The sequence below is a fragment of the Dermacentor albipictus genome, chromosome 2, assembly GCF_038994185.2.
Source record: "Dermacentor albipictus isolate Rhodes 1998 colony chromosome 2, USDA_Dalb.pri_finalv2, whole genome shotgun sequence".
Classification (NCBI taxonomy): Eukaryota; Metazoa; Arthropoda; class Arachnida; order Ixodida; family Ixodidae; genus Dermacentor; species Dermacentor albipictus.
In genome coordinates this window covers 111,956,098-111,974,544 of record NC_091822.1, presented here as the reverse complement: position 1 = coordinate 111,974,544, position 18,447 = coordinate 111,956,098, and the positions used below count along the sequence as shown (strand labels likewise).

The 18,447-nt window shown below is 48.8% G+C and overlaps 1 protein-coding gene across 1 annotated transcript in view; it reads right to left on the bottom strand.

Moving 5' to 3' along the window:
* LOC139056052 (nose resistant to fluoxetine protein 6-like) overlaps nt 1-12,441 on the bottom strand; it is a 34,144-nt gene extending 21,703 nt beyond the window's left edge. The window contains exons 1-2 of the mRNA XM_070533872.1: nt 12,363-12,441; nt 7,966-8,057 (exon numbers count right to left, since the gene is read on the bottom strand). The gene's annotated coding sequence lies outside the window, so the exon portion shown is untranslated. The remainder of the gene's footprint in view (nt 1-7,965; nt 8,058-12,362) is intronic.
* Nucleotides 12,442-18,447: the final 6,006 nt, after the last annotated feature.

The following is an 18,447-nucleotide window of genomic DNA, read 5'->3' as shown; positions in this document are numbered from 1 at the left end:
ATGGAGCACCAAGGAAATATATTTTCTCTTCTTTTACCTGCATTATTGAGCAAGGCCAATTTAACTTGGAAGTCTCGTAAGGTTGATTTAAATAACTGGGATGGCTGAACTGCAACTTTTACAAGCTCGCAACTTGCCCACGGTAACATTTGTTTTCGAAAGAACGACCTTCTTACTTCCTGTCGAGCATCACCCAATTGTCTTTGGCTGCAGAACGAACTTAAATAAAGGAAGTTGCAGTTCTGCCTACAGGCGAAGCATCGACTGTAATAGCACATTAGTAGACAGCCACAGGAAGTAACGATAGCAGTTTTATCAGCCGTATATAAACTTGTAAACGTTCATTTACGAACCAAGACAACAAGCATGAAGTCACACGCGCACAAGCAAATACGAATACATCTCACTCGACGACCGCGCACACTCGCTGTCAGAACGCTGCAGTGAGGAATACGGCATAATTTTTAGAGCCGGTTTAGCAGTTCGTTTCAGCAAGCAAAGCTGTCTAAATTGAGGTCTTTGAATGCAGCTTCTTTTGTGCACTTGTCGGCTTGCTTGGAACGTGAGAACACTGACCTCCGCTGTGCGCGAACAAGCCCAAACTTGTTTCGTCTTCTGACGTTCAAATTCTGGCGCGCAAGAAAAATCTTACTTTAAATGTGAGCGCTGGTATTCATAAACCCTAATAAAACCAAAGAAATCGTTATACTTGTTCGGAATGATCGACTACTCCACCAAATTGCGTGGATTATTCCAGTAATTGATAGTGCAATACAACGCGCCAAGCCACGTAACACGCTGGGTCACAGGCGATAATTTCTGTTCTGCCAACTAAGGCATGCGCCAGAGGCCTAATGGTAAGAACATCGGACTGCTATGATAGGGGCCGTCTGTTTTATTCCTACGGTCTGACAACTTTATTCAGGTTGGCTTACTGAGTGCGTATATATATATCACAAACACAAACAAACACAAAAGAATCCTATTTCATATGTATTTTACTGACGCTTCGGCCGGAGGACCGCCATTCGTCGGAGCGTATGTCTATATTAAGAAAACATCATAGCAGTCAGGGGCAGGTACCGGGTGATATATATGGTTCCACATTTTCACTCTCCACAAATTCCGGAATCGGCCCACGAAAGCCGCTAGAGACACATCCGATGCGGTAAAGTTGTGGTAATTCGCTAAAAAAGCTGTCTTTAGACAGCGAAACTTCCGGCCTTTATATATTCCCCTGCCCTCGTTTACTACTGCCAACTACGCGTTCCCGCTGTTTCAGCACTTGATAACTTTCGTCTAGCTCGTTTACGAAGAGCACTATCATCAGCGGTAAAGTCCTGAAAATGAGTTCCTCCTAACAATGCGCCTATTACGGCATTAGCCGCATATATCTAAATATATATATATATATATATATATATATATATATATATATATATATATATATATTGTTACGTAGGAAGACACCGACGAAAAGCTATTTACAACTATATTTACAAGGCAATACGCCGCAGTTGACCAAGAGGCAACAGCCCGCCCTAGCTTCCAATCGTCGTCTTCGTCTTCTTCCTGCGCGGCTCTTTGTCATTGGGAATACTACCCCGTAGCACTACCCCCGGCGGCAAAAGCACCGTCCCGGAGCGGCTAAATGCTGGACTCTGAAGCAGTGTAGTAGCTCTTGAGCCTACTGACATGCACGACATCACTAGACGCCAGAGTAGATGACGAGGTTGAGCTTACAGGAGCAATTTCATAAGTCACAGGCGTCACCTGGCGCAGCACGCGGCAGGGCCCTGTGTACCGCGAAAGGAGCTTTTCGGAAAGTCCAACGTGACGACAGGGCGACCACAGGAGCACGAGTGCACCAGGCGAAAACTGTACGTCACGGTGGCGGGCGTTGTACCGACGCTGCTGCGTGGTTTGCGAGTCCGTCAGTCGAGCACGGGCAAGCTGGCGTGCATGATCGGCGAGGGCGATGGCGTCGCGCGCATACTCGGTTGTTGAGGTCGCAGCAGGAGGAAGTACCGTGTCAAGGGGCAAGGTCGGTTCGCGACCGTAGAGTAGATAAAATGGAGAAAATCCGGCGGTGTCGTGCCGGGAAGAATTGTAAGCAAAGGTGACGTAAGGAAGGGCAACGTCCCAGTCGTGGTGGTCCTTCGAAATGTACTTGGACAGCATGTCGGTAAGAGTACGGTTTAAGCGCTCTGTCAGGCCATTGGTTTGAGGATGGTATGAGGTAGTCAGCTTGTGTTGAATAGAGCAGGAACGCACAATGTCGGCGATAACTTTCGAGAGGAAGTTACGACCACGGTCAGTAAGCAGCTGTCGCGGGGTGCCATGCACTAAGATAATGTCACGCAAGAGAAAGTCGGCGACGTCAGTGGCGCAACTGGTAGGTAGAGCCCGCGTGATAGCGTATCGGGTGGCGTAATCAGTTGCGACGGCTACCCATTTGTTCTCAGAGGATGACGTGGGAAAGGGACCGAGGAGGTCTAATCCAACACGAAAAAACGGTTCCACAGGGACGGTGATCGGCTGGAGATGACCGGAAGGTAGCACCTGAGGTGTTTTCCGACGCTGGCAGGGATCACAGGCAGCAACATAGCGTCGGACGGAGCGAGCAAGACCAGGCCAATAGAAGCGGCGGCGGACGCGGTCGTACGTGCGGGTTACGCCAAGATGTCCTGCAGTGGGTGCGTCATGCATCTGAAAGAGCACAGTTTGTCGTAGATGTTTTGGTACGACAAGAAGAAGATCAGGGCCATCAGGGAGGAAGCTCCTTCGGTACAGAATGCCGCCCTGGAGGACATATCGGCGAACGGATGCGTCGGTAGGTGTAGAGCGCAGACGCTCGATGAGTACTCGCAGCGATAGGTCTCGGTACTGCTCATCGGCGATGTTATCGAAGGCAGACACAGAGAAAATGCCGTCGGTGGTACTACTGTCGGCGTCGTCAGGCTCGTCTACCGGGTAGCGAGACAGGCAGTCAGCGTCCTTGTGTAGTCGGCCAGATTTGTAGGTGACAGAGAACGAATATTCTTGGAGGCGTAATGCCCAGCGACCAAGTCTTCCTGAAGGGTCTTTCAAGGAGCATAACCAACAAAGCGCGTGATGGTCTGTGATAACGGAAAAGGGTCGGCCATATAAGTATGGGCGGAACTTCGCAACCGCCCAAACTAGGGCCAGACACTCACGCTCAGTGATGGAATAGTTGCGCTCCGCGGGCGAGAGGAGCCTGCTGGCGTAAGCGATAACACGGTCGTGGCCACGCTGGCGTTGTGCCAGTACTGCGCCAATTCCGTGACCGCTGGCATCAGTACGGACTTCGGTAGGCGCAGAAGGATCGAAATGGGCCAGAACGGGAGGCGTTGTGAGAAGATCGATGAGAAGCGAGAATGCAGAGGCCTCGTTATCGCCCCACTGGAAAGGGGCGTCTTTTTTCAAAAGCTCGGTTAGTGGTCGTGCTATGGCCGCGAAATTTTTGACGAAACGGCGGAAGTACGAGCAAAGGCCGATGAAGCTGCGCACATCCTTGACACACTTCGGAACAGGGAAGTGCGTAACAGCATGGATCTTGCCAGTGTCCTGTTGCACTCCGTTCGCGTCAACGAGATGTCCAAGGACGGTAATCTGGCGACGGCCGAATTGGCACTTCGATGCGTTGAGTTGCAGACCGGCTCGCCGAAAAACGTCCAGGACTGCTGAGAGGCGCTCGAGGTGCGTAGCGAATGTTGGGGAGAATACGATAACGTCGTCCAAGTAGCACAGGCACGTGGACCATTTGAAACCGTGAAGAAGGGAGTCCATCATGCGTTCAAAAGTGGCAGGAGCGTTACATAGGCCGAACGGCATCACCTTGAATTGATAAAGACCGTCGGGTGTGACAAAGGCAGTCTTCTCGCGGTCGAGATCGTCCACGGCAATCTGCCAATAGCCGGAGCGAAGGTCAATAGAGGAGAAATAGCGAGCACCGTGGAGGCAGTCAAGGGCGTCATCAATCCGAGGTAGGGGATACACGTCCTTTTTGGTAACCCTGTTAAGGTGCCGACAATCCACGCAAGAGCGCCATGAGCCATCCTTCTTTTTTACCAGCACCACCGGTGACGCCCATGGACTACATGACGGTTGAATAATGTTCTTGGCAAGCATTTTGCGAACTTCGGTGTGAATCACTTGACGCTCAGCCGGTGATACTCGATACGGGCGGCGATGAATAGGAGGGGCATCGCCGGTATTAATGCGATGTTTAACAGCTGTTGTTTGGGCCAAAGGACGATCGTTAAAGTCAAAAATATCTTGGTAGGAAATCAGAACGCGGTAGAGCGCACGAGCGTGCTCGGAGGGCATGTCGGGTGCAATCATTTTCTGTAAGTTGGCGATGGTACAAGTTGCCGACTGCGATGGTAGGGGAGGATCGGTTGAATTGTCGTCTACTGAAATCGATGCTACAGAGTGATCCTCGAATGAGCAAAGTTGGGCCAGAGACATCCCGCGTGGCAGCACTTGTGTAGTCAAGGCAAAATTGACCACTGGCAGGCAGACGCAATTCGCCGTAATAGATAAAATAGTATGAGGTAGTGTGATCCCATGTTTAAGGAGGACGTCTTGCATAGGAGCCGCGATGTAGTGACCGTCGGGCACTGGTGGGGATGACACGAAGTCAACGTAAGTCAGTGCCGAAGGTGGCAAGCGAACGAAGTCGACGGAACTGAGGCGAGGAAGGAGTTCTTCAGCGGGATCCAGAACAGGCAGGTCGAGGCGGAGAGTACTGGCGGAGCAATCGATGAGAGCAGAATGTGCGGAGAGGAAGTCGAGGCCGAGGATGATGTCGTGGGGACAGTGAGCGATGACTGTGAATAGCACGGTAGTGGAGCGATCGGCGAAGGAGACGCGGGCGGCACACATACCAATTACGGGGGCTGTTCCGCCATCGGCGACACGGACAACAGGCGTCGTGGCGGGCGTGATTATTTTCCTCAGTCGGTTACGAAGATCCGCGCTCATTACCGACAAATGCGCCCCAGTGTCTATGAGAGCTGATACAGGAACACCGTCGACTTGCACGTCAAGAAGGTTCAGATGAGTGGGCAACGTCAGGAGAGGATTTGGCGGCGTAGGGAGCAATGCAGCGTCACCTCGAGGCGCTGCATCGTCTAGTTTTCCGGCTGGGAGCGGCGTCCGAAGGGAGTCGGCGAATAGGAACGACGGGGCTGGGGAGAGCGAGATTGTCGTCGTTGGGGCGAAGGCGAACGAGAATAGGGGCGGTTCGGCGCAGGAGAATCGGTGGCGGCATTATCTGAGCGTGCAGCATAGGGACGAGAAAGGCCACCTGGGGGGCGAGAGTAGGCAGTATATGTAGACTGGTTCAGGGAACTCCAGCGACTGCGGCAGTGCCGAGAAATGTGCCCAATTCGACGGCAGTGAAAACAAATTGGCTTGTCGTCTGCAGTGCGCCATTCAGAGGGGTTGCGGAAACGTGGTGGGTAAGAAGGTGCGGGACGGGGTGGAATCGAAGATGCCGGGTGGGGATCAGGGCGATGGGCCGAGCAGATGGAGTGAATACCCATGTTGGCGAACTCCTGGCGGACAACTGCCTGGATCAGGGAAACAGTGACTGCGGGTGCATTGGAGGGGCTGGAGTCGAACGCAGCCGGATAGGCGGCCTCGATCTCACGCCGGACAATCCTGGTAACATCGCCAGTGTTGTTGGGACGAGGAGCGTCGGCACAGGAAGATGTCGCTGGGGTGTTGGGCAGACGGGCAAACTGTTGGTCGATACGTCGGCTTTTAGCGAATTCCAGGCGGCGGCACTCTTTTATAACTGCATCCAGCGTCGCGACGTTGTTAAATACGAGCAAGTTGAAGGCGTCATCGGCAATGCCTTTGAGGATGTGGGAGACCTTGTCGGACTCAGTCATGTGTGCGTCAACTTTGCGGCAGAGAGCCAAGACGTCCTGAATGTACGTGACGTAGGGCTCCGTTGACGTCTGCACACGACCGGAAAGCGCCTTCTGCGCGGCAAGTTGGTGACCGTAGGGGTTGCCGAACAAGTCTCGAAGCTTTTGCTTAAGCGAATCCCAACTGGTCAGCTCATCTTCGTGCGTCCGATACCAAACTCTAGGTGTGCCACCGAGGTAAAAGACGACGTTGGCGAGCATGATAGTTGGGTCCCACCGGTTATTGCGGCTGACGTGTTCGTAAGGGCTGATCCAGTCCTCGACGTCTTCCCCATCTTTTGCCGAGAATACGCCGGGATCACGGGGAGCGGAGAGGGTGATGTAGGTCGTCGAAGGGGCAGCAGGTGTCGGAGCCGGTGAAGTCGGGTTGGCGTCGCCGGGAGCCATGAAGGTAGGCTCGACGTACCGTCCACTGCGAAGCTCCGTGACGAGGTACAGGGAACGTCCACCTCCACCAAATATGTTACGTAGGAAGACACCGACGAAAAGCTATTTACAAGTATATTTACAAGGCAATACGCCGCAGTTGACCAAGAGGCAACAGCCCGCGCTAGCTTCCAATCGTCGTCTTCGTCTTCTTCCTGCGCGGCTCTTTGTCATTGGGAATACTACCCCGTAGCAATATATATATATATATATATATATCGCGCGATAGTTTCCATAACAACGCGCTTGCTTGCTTCCTTGCTTGCTTGCTTGATTGCTTGCTTGATTGCTTGCGGGCTTGCGTGCTTGCTTGCTTGCTTGCTTGCTTGCTTGCTTGCTCGCTCGCTCTGCAGATACGCTGGCCCGCTCGTACTTTCATAGTCATCAGGAGCACGGGTGTATCTTCAGAGAGGGTTCAGTCGCGTTACGATCAACAACCAACCTCAACAGCAGCCGACTGTCTGACTGGCGCTGGTAGGAGTGCAAACTGAGCAAACACGACAGAAGGGAGAAAAACAAAAAACATAAGCGAGACGCGCATCACCTATACTCACACGATGTGTCTGTCATTACCGAGCCGCAGTGGCCGATGATAATGTGAAGGATGCCGTAAAAGCGCATGCCGTGCAGAAACTGCAGGGCGCAGTGGTCTGGCTTATTCTTATCGGCAACCTTGAGCAGCATGCGGGTGTTGGACGTCGCCGAAAAGGCCGCGATGAATTCGAACAGAGCACCTGAAAAGTATGTAGCGCGCGCACGTTTCCGTCAGGGTCGGTAACGAAATGCATTTGTAACTGCAAGATCAGATCGCTGCGATGTAATCTTGCGCCAGCCCTTGATTTGCGGCTGTAAAAGAGGATTCGCGAGGCCGGGGCAGCTCGCCCGGTGAGCCCGCAGAATCGTACACAACGAGCGGCGACGAATCGCGATTAGGCGGCAGTGAGGTACACATACTGCTCGTTCACTGAATAATCCATGTCGTGTGAACCCCACTTAGTAGCAAAATATGAATGAATGGACGAATGCATTTACTCACAGCCCCTATAGAACCATCCTGTATGTTAGATTCACTAACCCTTTCAGTGTCACTGACGTACCGGCACGTTTGCGGGTATCGGTCCCGCCATATTCTTTTTGACATTCCTTTTGTCAGATAATAAGGTGAGGACAACACAAAGTAAGCACATGCTAATTTCCGTATCATTCTTTTCTTAATTTCTGCACAAGCAAATGCCAACCATTGTGTTTGTTATACAGTATCCGAGACAGAAACGACGCTGGGGGCGAGCCACGTCTGGAATACAACCGACTCTGAAAGGGGTAACATTGATCATTTCGCTTATTACGGCTCTCCTTCCTTCAAGGCGTTGCCTGCAGCGCGACTAGGTCAATAACAATCGATCGTTGCACCGATACAAACCGCCTTCGAATTGTACGGTACTATAATAACCTTCTGTCCAGCAAAGGAAACAGTGCGCATGTAGACAGCATCAGGTCGAGCAACATCGTTGTCTAAACTTGTTTCTAAGTGCTCGCGCACTACGGTATCGTGAAATATGCAATACTATATCGTACGTACTGCGGCTTTTCTTGCTCTTTGCCTCTCGGTTCACGAAGCAGTCGACATAGGTACCAGCTGCGACGGCGATGAATAGGGCACATAAGAGCACCCTGTAAATATAAGTATCCTATATTTAGCAAAATGCTTCAAAAGCGACAGCTTGATTCTTAAAGCGCGATGTCAGCAAAAAAGATGAAGCATTGATGCCGTGATAATGTATTATAGTTCGACGAAAGGAACTAAATAAACTGGCAATAGCAGCAAAATCGTCGAGTACCCTGCCAAGACGAACATGTATGCCAACACATTTTTTGTTCGAACAATTAAACTGTGGAATAGGCTGACTGAAAAGCAAGTGCATTGTGTGAATGAAGATGTATTTTATTCTATGTTGTAACTCCCCTGCTGTAAGGTGTTCGGGCGCTGCGGGGTAATCGATGAATAAAGAATAAAAGAAACGTTATGGCCGCTTCAATAGAAAGCAATAATTATTTGAGTCAGATTGCTTATTGGAAACAATGGCCAGCACGTATGTGTAATTCATGTCATAAAAAATGTAATATTTTGCTAGATGTGCTATGCGATATGGCCTCAACATTTGAGTGGTGAAACACAATATTTGAAGGATGGACAGCTGTAAATTTCTTTATTCAAAGAAGATAAATAAATGAAATTAGATTACCGGCACTCATTCACTGCGTAAACTGTTTTGAGGCAAACCCGTTAGCTTCTCCTAAGGTGATAGCAAAAGCCCCCTGACACTTTCACAGTCTCTAAGCTACACTGTGAACTACAAAATTGTTCTCGGCAAACTATACCTCTCAATAGCTGTTCAAGAACATAAATACATTTACCTGTCCCTGCATCTCAATGTCAATGCGCACGATGCGTATAAACAACTATGAAGAGTGTCCACCTCATTTGGCTATATAAGTGTCTTAATGTGGCTACTTCTGACACACTGGGAATTTGAAATTCTCCAAAGACGGGGGTATCACAATGGTAGCGATGTGTTTGCGACCCCATAAATCTACCAGTCACACGCATTATGAGCGGAAATTTCCCAAGAATGCAAAAGTATTCGTTGCCCAAATTACAAGTAGGTGCGTGTTCTCCATACCCGCCGTTATAAGAAACGCCCTCGTGCGCCGAGCTCATGTGTGTAGCTGCCATTCACATTTTCAAAACAAGTTCATTTGTCTTTCTACGTTTTCATCTGGAATTAAGTCTAGTGCGAAGTAAAGGGTCATACGTTTTTGCAGACGACGGCCGCTCGCTATTTAATTTGGGAAAGATAAATTTAACGAAATGTTTAACTAATGACAAAAAGCGTTCACTTGTTTGAGAAAAACATCAAACCCGATGAAAAATATGCTCTCGTTCACTGTTGTTTTAACGTTGGTAGCATTATTGGTACTCTCCAAGATGTAGAGAAATTGTAACGTAGGTCTCTTTAGGGGCAGCTATTCCAAAATCCCAGGTGCACTGCTAAGGCAAGAATATTAAAGGGGAAAAAAGGAAGACATGAAGAATATAGATGTGTCACAAATGACGCTGCCATATTAAGCCGCTGCGGAACCACACGCTTAGTGTGACATGTCGGTTGCTGGGGAGCATCTTTCTCTACGTGTACACTCAATAGTTGGCATTTTAGGATAATAGCTTGCTTGCGATTGGCCCGCCAATGGCTGAGCTGGGGGCACTGTGCTCAGAAAAACATGTAGGTATCTCACTGCTCTCTGGTGTAGCACAGTGCTCACCTTTCCTGATGTAAGGTACTTCGTGGCATCAAAACCTTCTTCCCACAACACTTCTCTCCATCGACAACTGAGAAGGCAGAAAAATGTTCTGGTACATCTTTATTTGAGCACTGCGCCACCAGACGTCCCGCAGGCATGGCAATTCGCGTTTCCGCCCCGATGTATTGCTTTAATGCTGACGTTGATTGTTTACACCGAATCTGTTAGCCTCTAGTTGGTCGTGATTTTTGCGTGGGCTCGTTCTGCACTCACCCAAAAAAACAGTACCGCCTCCTAGCGGCCATGGCCAATCAGACAGACATCAAACGGTTGCTGGAAAAGGGTGTTTTCTTTGAGCTACCGCGTGATATAAATATGTGTTAACATACATTCGAATTCCAATCCGAAGCTAGCATGTTTGCTGGTTGTGTGTGAGTCGTACATCACGAATTTGCTTATGCAATTTACTTTGAAAAATTCAGTTCGTTGAACAAGGCCCTCGCGCTTGGCGGATGCCCTAGAAGAATGAGGTCGTATGCTGCGCGCGTGGCGTACACCCATGATCCAAAGTATATTTACCAGGGATTCCGCAATAAAGCCAATTTTTCCGACTGCCTGTGAATGCAACCTGAAATTAGGGACCGCAGTCCAAACTTGGCAATACGAACTTGCAGTGTACTCGTCAATTTCACTTTATGCACGTTAAGTACGACGACATTTAGTTCTTTTCGGCGACCCTGTGGTCCGTATACTTTCGCCCATGGGTGTAGGTAACCCGTGGTGGTAGCGCTTGTCTAACGTTGTCTAATGTCGGCATGAGCTTCACTATACATCCACCTTGACAGATTGGGATGGAGGCTCGCTTTCTTATTTTTACGCAGTCACTCTGTCAACGATTGCTGGCTAACTTACGGCACCCTCCAAACCGGGGGGGGTGGAGGGGGGGGGGGGTGACAAGAAACTCACTCGCGTGCGTTTACGGCTGGTTCGACTGGCTGACCGGCGATAATGTCGACACCTGTTAACCGTGAAGCCGAGGCTCCACACGATAGATAGCCGGTCGACCAGGCATGAGCGTTACGGCAGGTCAGATAGTCGAACCACTAGTAAAGGCACGCGAGGCGGGTTTCTTGTCAGCCCGTCCCCTCCGTAACGGAAAGTGTGGTCAGTTAACCACCAATCTTTGACAACTGGCGTCCGCGACAGGAATTACTGACCTCCGATATATGTGCCGCTCGCCTCGCCGCTTAAACAAACTGTGCCCACTTGGTTAAAACACGCTGGCGGGCTAGTTGGTTAGAAGCGCTGTGTCTGTGTATCTGTTTCTTTCTTCGTCCTCGTCCAGCCGCGCTTATACACTCTACCATGGATGTGCCCACTTGCCACGTTTCACCAGATATACCCACTCTCTCTCTCCCTCGCCGCGCCGGCTACCGCGTGAGGAACCGGTCTGGTGGCCCGCGGGATCTAAGCGATGCGCCCTCCACAGATGCGCTCGCCGCGGCGGATCTCTTCGCGGTGGTGCGGTGACGCCGAGGAGTACACGCACTTCGTGGCACACTCAAAGCCACTACTTGCTGCATGGCAAGCTGCCAGTGATCGGATTACCGACATAGACCACCGTTAAAATGATGTGGTAGCTATGCGGGTGTTGTCCTATTGACAAGGTACGTTACTGCTATTTCTTGACTTGCGTCAAAATTCAGAGCTGTCGGCCACCAAACATGTTCCTGTTAATTATTATGAACGAGAGAAAGGGTGGTTAAACGAGGGGCCCGATTTTTAGTAATGATATCATAAGAAGCCGAGAAACAAGGACGCCAAAAACAACATAGGGGATTAAACTTGTACTTACTTATTGAATTAAAAATATAGATAAATTACTGGCAATGAAAGTGGATGAAAAAACTTGCCGCAGGTGGGGAAAGATGCCTCGTCTTCACGTTACGTATGCGATGCTCCTGCCATTCGAGCTACCGCGGAGCCGTTTCCCCATCCACTTTATTGGGTATTTGCGATTTTACTACTAGAACTAACTTTGGGAGTGTTAGCCAGTGCCACCACTACAAACCTTGCTGGTGGATGTGGGACATTGTTTCTTCCGCAGGCGTCACGAGTACGTGATCTTTTTCGCGGAATGCAACGGGTCTATAAACCCACACATGCTACCTCAAGGCATCAATGTTGCCGGTTTCGACATCCTCATTATGTAATAAACGAGAGGAACGGAGGTTAACCGAGGGGCCCAATTTTTATTAATCATATGATAAATGAACAAAGAAGGGCGCTAAGGACAACATAGGGGAAAAAACTTGCACTTACTAATTGACTTAAAGAAACGATAGATTAATCGTAATGAAAGTAGATGAAGAAACAACTTGCCACAGGCGGGGAATGATTCCACGTCTTCGCATTACGCGGTAGCTCAATTGGTTAGAGCATCGCACGCGTAATTTGGAAGACGTGGGATGGTTCTCCACCTGCGGCAAGTTGCTTTTTCATCCACTTTCTTTGCCATTATTTATCATTTCTTTAATTCCATTAGTAAGTACAAGATTTTTCCCCTTTATTGTCTTTGCTTTCTTTGTTTGTTGGCTTCTTGCGATATATTAATTATTATGTTTGCTATAAACATTTCGACATCACATGAAGTACAATTCAGTGAAAGTGCATTACCAAATTCCTACTTCTCTTCTGCTCCACGGTTCCGGTTCCCCTGTTACGCAATCGGCTACTTCGAGGCGTAGGAAAGGGGGCGTCACTGAAAAGTTTACAGAAACATGAATACCAATCCCACGCACTGTGAGAATTGATGTGCACAGTGGAATATCCCCCTTTTACGGAGAACCACGCAGGTAATACTGCCGTACTCCATCTCAGTAATTATAAAACCTAAGGATTATGAAAACAGACACTTCGTAAAAAGCAAAGTCCGTTAATTTCACGTAGCACCCCGACTTACCCGTGCTGGCTCATTCCGTAATTTTTCAAAGGATACATGCGTACAAGCCACTTTACTGCTTCGAAACTTCATGGTTGCCAAAAATTCGGGTGAAACAGATCATGCAATCGTCGATAACCGCACTCCACGGGAAATGCATTAGAAACGAAGGACACACGGCACTTCCAGATACACACCCAGATTCAACACTTCAAATATACATAGCCATGCTCGGAGTGCTATAAACCCATCCACAAAGCAGGTCTAGATCTTTTTTCTTTTTGCAAAAACTAAAGCTAATTGCCATGCGCATATGAAGTATGTCTGCGTACGCATACATTGGGTTGATGTAGCTACACTCAACTGCTAACTAAGGATAGTTACGAAACAAAATATTCGCCATAGAAGGGTGGCAAATGGAGCTTATTACCAAGAGAACAGTTAACAAGCCTCCATGTAGTGGCTGTTCTAATCAGGCACAAATCGCAACACATTAGCACGCCACTTGCGCTAACGTGCTAGTCCACGTGGTACTCTTCTTCGATAGTCAAGAAACAAACGAAAATAATGCCGCTTCCAATGTTCCCATATATTTCATGCATGTCATCGGGAAACGGGCATGCATGATAGGAAAACTTATTGCGTTTCGATAATAAGGGAGCAAACGTCCCTGAAATGCTTGAAGACATTGCGAGCTACTATGCGCATTGTGCGTTTACTTGCAACTGCCTCGCGAAAATACAGCCATCATTGCGGCATACGATGTAGAAGGAAGCGGGTCATGGTAGGGCTTAAGAGGCTGCACGGGGGCGTGGTGAGGCACATGTCGTCACACGGTGCGTATTCATTTATAGTTGATAGGTCTTGCAAACTCACAGGCTACATTTCGCAAATAGTAACTTGTGCCGGAAAGTAATTATTTAAGAAGTTGATTAGTGTATTTTATTAATTAGTTGCATAGGTGTTTCTATTTCTGCTGCTACTAATGTCCGCCTATTTGAATATTCAACCTCGAGGAGGAAAATTATGCTATCAGCGGCAGCCGATACTTCAACATTCCCGTAAACTTACGCACGGGCATCCGGCATAGGCCATAAGGTGCAATAAATACAGTTTTCTAGCAATCCACAAGAGGAATTGGGGCCTGACAGTTTCGAGAACGCAAAGCTAAGGGCGACATTAAGTGTGCCCCTTGAAAATTTCAAGCGCGTCGTCAATGGGCTGCATAGGGCACACGTATTTGAAGGCTATATCATTTGAACAACAGTAATCGATACTAGACCCGTTTTTCCTGCGGAGAAGAACAGGAAGGAGATGCTCAGGGACTGTGAAATGGTTCAATAACGCCGCCAAAAAAGGGGCATATAGTTCACTCAGTCGTCAATGGCGGAGTGCTGCGCGGCGGAGTTGTGCTACGTTCTTCGACGCAATGTCAGGTGTAAACAGGTGTCAATACGGGCACGCGGCTCAGTTGAGGCTGAGGAACCTCCAATGAGCCTGTAACTTGCGGAAAGGGTGAAGCTCTGAGGCGTTGGCTAAGGCCCCTGCACCAATAGTTACGAGGATTACTAGCGGCGCGATATGGCAGCGAGGCTCCGAATCGGGACGATCAGGTAGCGTGATGAACCATCTAAAAATGTCACCAGCGACTAGAAAGGTGCGCAAAGCGTTGGCCATGCAGCTCTTCTAGTTGCGTCGTAAGAAAATCGGACGCGTCCTCGCGATCTTCGTTGCACGCTCGTCTCCGAAAGAGAATATTTTCTTTGAAGAAATTCTCGCACTGTTACCATGATACCACATATACGTGGCTGGAGTTTTCCTCGCAGTAGCTCGGCGGTGACAACAATGCCGTCAGGGTCGAAGCGAAACAGGATTCACGTCTCTTAGTAATCGATCACGCTCAGTACGGTATCTAAGGACACGTTGCCCAATCAAGCGGATGCTCACAGTCAGAGAATGCCCCTCTGGGAAATTTTTGCCCACTGGGGACGCGAAGATGTATTTTCGCAATTTCTTTTTGTCAACAGGCGAATGAGCAAGCGAGCAGTGCCAGGTCACGTTGAGTGCTCGACGCGCGCTTGCCTTGGGCGGGTTTCGAAACAGCCTTGTGCCAACTTACAGGGGCACTGAGTACGTTTACCTTTTACTGATCGCTAATTATGCCCATGGGGAAAACGCTTCGCGCAAGCGGCCCATGTGCTTCTTTTTCTTGCTTTTATTATAGCGCTCTTTCTCTTTTATTCGCAAACATTCGTTTTGTATGCCCGATACTTTGTGCATGTTAAAACAAATTCAAATGTTTATGAAGTTTGCAAGCTTAAAGAACTGTGCCAGCTGGTTATAATGAACCTAGCGTTGCCATCGTCTAGAGAACAGCAAAATCCCTACGCTCGTAAAAACAAACATCGACCTTGAAGGATTTACCCAAGGGGACTTAGCTGCTCATGTCACAATAATAGGCATATATACTACATTGCCTTTCAAATTTGGCAATGCATTTATGTTTGCACTTTTTTTTATTTCATGCAGTTGCATAACGTGAAAGCGAAGTCTGCGAACGCTGTTGTCAGTACAGGGCATATATGCAGTGCGATGCATTGCTTAAAGAAACACAAGACCGTAGAGCACATATGGATTTTTCACTCCGGCAAGTGTACAATCACCCAACTTTGTAACAGCTAATTGATATGGTGGGTGGTGCTTGAACTTTTCTAGACCCCTTCTACAGTGCATGCACATATCTATGCTGTCTCTGTTTTCAACCATAACTTTCCTGAAAGTATTAGATGCCGCAGACTGCATCTAATTGTGTATACAAAAAACAACGTTAGTTTCTGGCTTCCTTCAACCATGTCTAAGACGTGCTGAAGCAGTTGCTATGGGCACTAAAAGAAATTCTAACGTTAAACAGAACAGTTTCCAGCACACACTTAGTCGACGCTTAGAGGATCGACGCTTAGAGGATTACGTATTGTACGCACCAATGGCCACTAAGGCTTGCATGTCTTGTTCGTTGCAGTCGTTTAAAGAGCACACTGCCAGGCGACCCACAGCAAACTTCGTGTAGGAAAAGTACTTCCTGAAATATTGTAGCTGCAGAAAAGGTAGAAAATTATTGTGCGAAACAAGAGATCATACATGAAGGCAGGACCTTGGTACGGCATGGATGCACACTTCCATATAGCATTGCTGCACAAAGTGAGTGACCCAATAACGACTTCCTCCGAAGCAACGGTAACAGATGAACATGCCACTTTCATGTTTTAGATTGGCTATTTATGCTAATCTAATAATCTTGACTGAGAAGCTAGCTTTGACACTATGTTTATTGGACTTAGCTCGATCAGATAGCACAACATTTTCACTGATGCTACCACCTATCCCACCGCCTATCAAGTAAAAAATGTGGCACGTCCTCTCGATATCTGACATGTCATCTGTAAAGATCCTGCTGACGTTGCTATTTCATGGTTCTGTTTCTGACGTTGCTATCACGTGACCTCTCATGCGATGTTACCTGAACTACGCCTACTACTCTCAGTTTAACGACGCTTCTTAAATACTTCACAATGTGGACCAAGTGGCCACTCAGGAGGGGGGGGGGGGGGGAGGGGAGTGTGCTTGAGCGCAGCTTGGCTGGGAGGAATTTTCACATGAGTCTTCGGTGCATTATCACGCGTGATTACACAACAAAAAATGAAGCATTTCGAACAAGCAACAAAGCACACTGAAATGGTAGGTAATGTACAGCAATTTTCTAGAACCTGACACTTATGTAGCTAAAAAAACTAATTCAGTAATCATAACCGGTAATTATTTCTGTCACATGGAGCATTTCTTAAAAGCATAGCCAACGCAAATATGTGCAAAGAGGGACAATGATCGTATACGACGACGGTGTGAAGATGACTACGTGAGGACCATTGAAATAATGACACTGCAGTGACGACGATGCAATGATAACGATGGTGTGATGATGGCGGCATGACCACTAAGGTATGACTACAATGTTGTGACAACGACGTTATGACAACCATGAGATGACCATGCTTGAGTGACGACGATCGCGTGACGACAACATGAAGCCTATGCTGGAGCTATGACGATGGGATGACAATGTTAAAATGATTACACTGGTACGAGGGCGAAGGCATGGCGGCCATAATATTACCGCATCCAGTATGCGGCACACAGAGGAAGACGGAGATCTCGCGCTTTGCGGAAGAAAAGAAGAGGTCCCTGAACGAGCGTTTTTCAGTTGGCTTACAATTAAAGTGTCCTGCCCTTTTTTTTATCAGTTCCTGCAGCTTGTGAAACGTGACACTCATGGAGGCGCTGCGTAAATGTTTGGAATGCCTGTCAACCACCCTAAGTCGAGCCCAGCACGTTTTCCGCGTGTCGAAACACCCGTTCACCGCGCCAGCAGTCGCCTACTAGGCCTAAGCCACGGAGTAAGACATATAGGAGGTGAAACTCCCGTCAGCACGAGCGAGCGCGGGCGACCAGATAAAGTCACAATTGTTGCATGCGCCGACGCTACCCTATGCAGTGGCGGCACCATGCGGCGCGTCGTAGAAGCAGCAGCGGAAAAAAAAAAAGCAGCGCCCGGCGCTCACTCCGGCGGCACCCGCTCAAAGCAGACGACAAGCAGACGACACGGGTGTTTGCTTCAGCGGGCACGCCGTAACCGAACTGCGTAGGTGCGCGCACTCAAGAAAACTGTTTTGTTGTGTGCCCATCAAAAAAAGCAACACGTGTGGCAAACTTCCGCTAATCTTCCTCTTATCGCCAAGCAGCTAGGGCAACTAGTTTTCGCGAGTCTTATAAAAAAGAAAAGGAACGGAAACACATGCACGGCGGCATCCTTCCTAAGCGCACCCCTGTGAGCACTAGAGCGAGAAAGAAGCGGTCGCCCTTTGAGCGATTAGGAACGAGATAGCCATCAGTTTCGCAAGCGCAAAAAGCCGAAAACCGCCCGCCACGGAGCAAGATAGCCCTGGCTACAACCAGAAGCTACGTATCATCTTATAGCTGTCATGGAAAACGCGTTTTATTTTTTACTGTGCTCAAATGGCTGAAGCGTAGCAGCAGTTGCTTTTCGGGCTAGTCAGGGGCGCGCGGCCGAACGGGAGCAACACTCGACCGGTTGCCCTGGCAACCGAAACAGCGGTAATTTCTTCCCATGCCGCCAGGTGGCGCCAGCATGAAAATATATCCGCGGGCTTGTGACCTTTTCTGGTCGCCGCAAACAGCGGAGTTTCCACTCCTATATTTCTTGCTCCGTGGCCTAAGCCCAGAATTTGGTCCCCTACCAGGAAGTCTGCCTGTTACCACGAGTGCGCAAGCCACCGCAGAGCCAGCCACTGCACAGGTGACTCTTTTGACTCCTGGATCTCCCGTGAGCTTTCACGGCAACGCCTACGAGGATGCAGAAGACTGGCTCGAGGAATACGAGCACGTAGCCAAGTATAATGAGTGGCATACTGGACAGAAGCTATCCCATGTGTATTTCTTTCTTGAAGACGAAGCCCGCACGTGGTTCGTAGACCGCGAGTGAATCTGGCAAAGCTGGGATGAGTTCCACCGCCAGTTCCTCCATACGTTCGGGAGCACAGAAAGGCGAGATCACGCGCAGCATCTTCTCGAATCACGGATTCACAAGCCGAATGAAACTGTTGCCATTTTTGCTGAGGACATGGTTCGTCTTTGTCGTCGTGCAGACCCTGATATGCCAGAGGAAAAAAAAAATTACCGACGATTACGTTACTTCCTAATGCGAAATTTGAGCGCAGCAAATAAGCTGTTTCACCTTTTCGATAG